We start from the raw sequence: 3,364 nt of genomic DNA, 5'->3' as shown, positions 1-3,364 counted from the left end.
ACCAAGAATACTTTATCCAGCAAAGTTATCATTCAGAATTGAAGGTCAGATAATGAGCTTCACAGATAAGAAAAAGCTAAAGGAGTTCATCACCATCAAACCAGTATTATATGAAATGCTGAAAGGTATCCTTTAAGAAGAGGAAGAAGAAGAAAAAGGTAAAGATACAAATTATGAACAACAAATATATATCTATCAACAAGTGAATCTAAACATCAAGTGAATAAATAATCTGATGAACAGAATGAAGTGGTGATTATAATAGATTCAGAGACATAGAAAGGGAATGGACTGACTATTCTTGGGAGGGAAAGGGGTGTGGGGGATGCGGGAAGAGACTGGACAAAAATCGTGCACCTATGGATGAGGACAGTGGATGGGGAGTGAGGGCAGAGGGTGGGGTGGGAACTGGGAGGAGGGGAGTTATGGGGGGGGGGGGAAGAGGAACAACTGTAATAATCTGAACAATAAAGATTTAATTTAAAAAAAAAAAAAGATCTTCTAAGTCAGTGATTCTCAACTTTGACTTTGCATTAGATTCATCTGGGAAGCTTTTATTTTTATTTTTATTTTTTTGCTGCCAAAAGCTTTATTGTCTCATTTGGTCCAATGCATGGGAGAGGGCTCCAGGGTGGTTAAAGGAATGGCTAGTAGTTTTGGGAAGAGGCTCAGGTAAAAGCCAGAGAAGCTGGGCGGGGGGTGGGGGGGTGGGGGGGGGGGTGGGGGGGGGGGGGGGGTGGGGGGTGGGGGGGGGGGGGGTGGTTTGGGGAGGGGGGATGCAGGGGGGGCCTCGGAAAGGCCTCTGGGCTCCAAAGGCTCCTAGTCGTGCTTGAGGGTGAGCTTCTCGAAGAGATACTCGCCCAGCCCAGCCTGAGGGGCGGCCAGCCTGCGGATGTTAGTCAGGTGGTCTCCCATCTTCTTGATGAGTTTCACCTCTTCACCCAGGAAGTGGTTCTTCAGGAAGTCACAGAGATGAGGGTCTGCACGGGTAGAACCCAGGGCAGGCAACTCCAAAAGGGTCTGGTTCAGGTTCTTCTCCAAGGCCAGGGCGACTTCCATGGCGTCCTGAACTTTGCCCCACTCATCCTGGGAAGTTTTCTGCAGGTCCTGGAAGAGAATGCGGCTGCCAAGCATGTTTTGCAACTTTAAGAGATGCTCAGCACCCTCGCGCTTCTTCTCCACCAACTCACGGGAGAAGTGGCCCACGCCCTCCAGAGCCACATCATCGGGTCGAAATAGTAGCCCAGAGAGAGGTAGGTGTAGGAGGCCCACAGATGCAGGTTGGTCAGGCGATTGACCACAGCCTTCACCTCGGTGGAGTAATTCTGACAAATTTGGGAGCTCATGGTTGTTTGGCAATAAGGAGTTAAGGTAGAAAAAAACCCGGTGTGTTGGCTGTTCCCAGAGGTGGTCCTAAAGGTGGTGAGTGGATGAGACACAGGAGAGTGGCCAGAGGCTGGAAGAAGGGGCGTCCCTGGGTCTGTTCCGTCCAAACACTGTTGAAGCAAGAGACAGATCTGGGACTTCCGAGTGTGCTGCCTGGGAAGCTTTTAAAAAGCATTAATGTCCAGTTCCCCTTTAGACCAATTAAGTAAAAATCTCTGAGGTGAGGCAAGGCATCTACCTTTTAAAAAGTCCCTTGAGGGCTTTAAGGTGTAGCCTGGGCCAAGAACTATTGAGGTAGGTGAAAAAGTTGATGCCTTGTGAAAGGTGTGGTTCCTGTTCACAATTAAACAAAGCCATGTAGGGCCAGTCCTGGAGGATGGGCCTCTGTCTCCAGGGAACAAGAGGAGAGAGCTCTACAGAGACTGAGGCCTCTCCAGAAGCTTGAAGGATGGACTGGACTGGAGGGGAAGAGCTGGGAAAACAGAGATCCTCAGCAAAGAAGAAAGTAGTGGGAGGGGAAGTTCAAGTTTTATTTGGGAGACAAGCGTCCAGGTAGATGCTTTTCTGGGAGAGGGAGCTGGGAGAGAGGTGTGATTGGGACCTCCTAGTGGAGTAGGGTCCGTTGCAGTTCCGGACATGGTGGCATTTGTGTCTGTTCATGGGGGGGGGGGGGGGGGAGAAAAACCACTCATGTGAAGTTTAGCCCTTGTCAGTTTGGTGCAGGTAACCGCTCATACCCAGTGGATAGTGACCAGTGGAACTGCAGCAGAATTATTTGAATGAATTGATTGAAAGTTCACTTTTTTTTCCTAACATGGTCATATTCACTTCCCAAAAGAATTCAGGGACCATTAATAAGAGAGGTAATTATTTCCACTGTACAGAAGGAAGGGACTTACTCAATACTAAAGTGACAGAGAATATTCTCCCACCGGTCAGGTTCTAGATGGTCAAGCCCTCTCTAATGTTCTGTATTCTAGAATGTTCTTTGGCTTATCTGCACCAGCTCCCTGCCAAAACCCTAGGTATGACCACAATCTAGGAGTCTTCCATGTCTCCTTGTTGTCCAGAGCACTGGACTTCAAACTTGGTTTTTGGCGCTCTGTAGTACCACAGAGGTGTATTGGGCATTTCCTGGGTATAGGAGTGACTAAGTGGAAGTAGTTATGAGACCTCACTCTTGGTTCAATCTGAACCACTTTGCTTTTACATGTTTTATATTAATTCCTTAAATGAGACCTCTTTTGAAAAAGTGTTTTGTTGCTAAAGAATACTTTGAACAAAAGTCTGAACTGTTGGTCTGGCATTGATGACTATGGAATTAAGCACAGATCTATATAAAAAGCATCATTTAAAGACTATCTTCCTCCCACCATCTTAACCCAACAAGATTTTACTCATCCTCATTCCTGCTTAAATACAACGTTTTCTATAAGTTTTCCTGATCCTGCCATGCAGAAACAATTTCTTTCTATTTTGAACCATATAGATTTCCTTCCTGGTAGCACTTGGCACTTCTGCCAATTTGTTATATATTTTTGCTTTCTTTCTATTATACCTATCAGTATATTCCAAAGTGCCTTTGTGTCACTAACAACAATAATTGGAGGTTAGCATTTGTGAGATTACCTTTAAAATAAATTAACTAAAAAAATTATCCACCTCATCCCCAAAGTGGAAAAGGCTGTTTACAAAAGTGTATATTCTTACAAGACTTTTTTTCTACCTTTGGCAATGGCAGACTCACTTATTTCAGGCCAATTTTCTGATGAGTTACAACCAGAGAAGCAAAATAATATATATAGAAAACAACTATTTGGAGGAGTAAAGAACTTAATTGAGAACTTGGAAAAAAAGATTCTGGACAGAAAGGAAATCTGGAGGGATTAGTCCTACATATGAGACTTCAGGATGGGAGTCCCGGCTCATCGGGACTGGGTGAGATAGGCTGGACACACCCTGGAGACCTCCTGCAATC

The 3,364-nt window shown here is 45.5% G+C and overlaps 1 pseudogene; it reads right to left on the bottom strand.

Moving 5' to 3' along the window:
* Positions 1 to 775: 775 nt before the first annotated feature.
* On the bottom strand, positions 776 to 1,346 carry LOC118651280 (annotated as a pseudogene).
* Between the last annotated feature and the right edge of the window lie 2,018 nt (positions 1,347 to 3,364).

The sequence above is a fragment of the Myotis myotis genome, unplaced genomic scaffold (genome assembly GCF_014108235.1).
Source record: "Myotis myotis isolate mMyoMyo1 unplaced genomic scaffold, mMyoMyo1.p scaffold_m19_p_3, whole genome shotgun sequence".
Classification (NCBI taxonomy): Eukaryota; Metazoa; Chordata; class Mammalia; order Chiroptera; family Vespertilionidae; genus Myotis; species Myotis myotis.
This window is presented reverse-complemented; position numbering and strand designations above follow the sequence as displayed.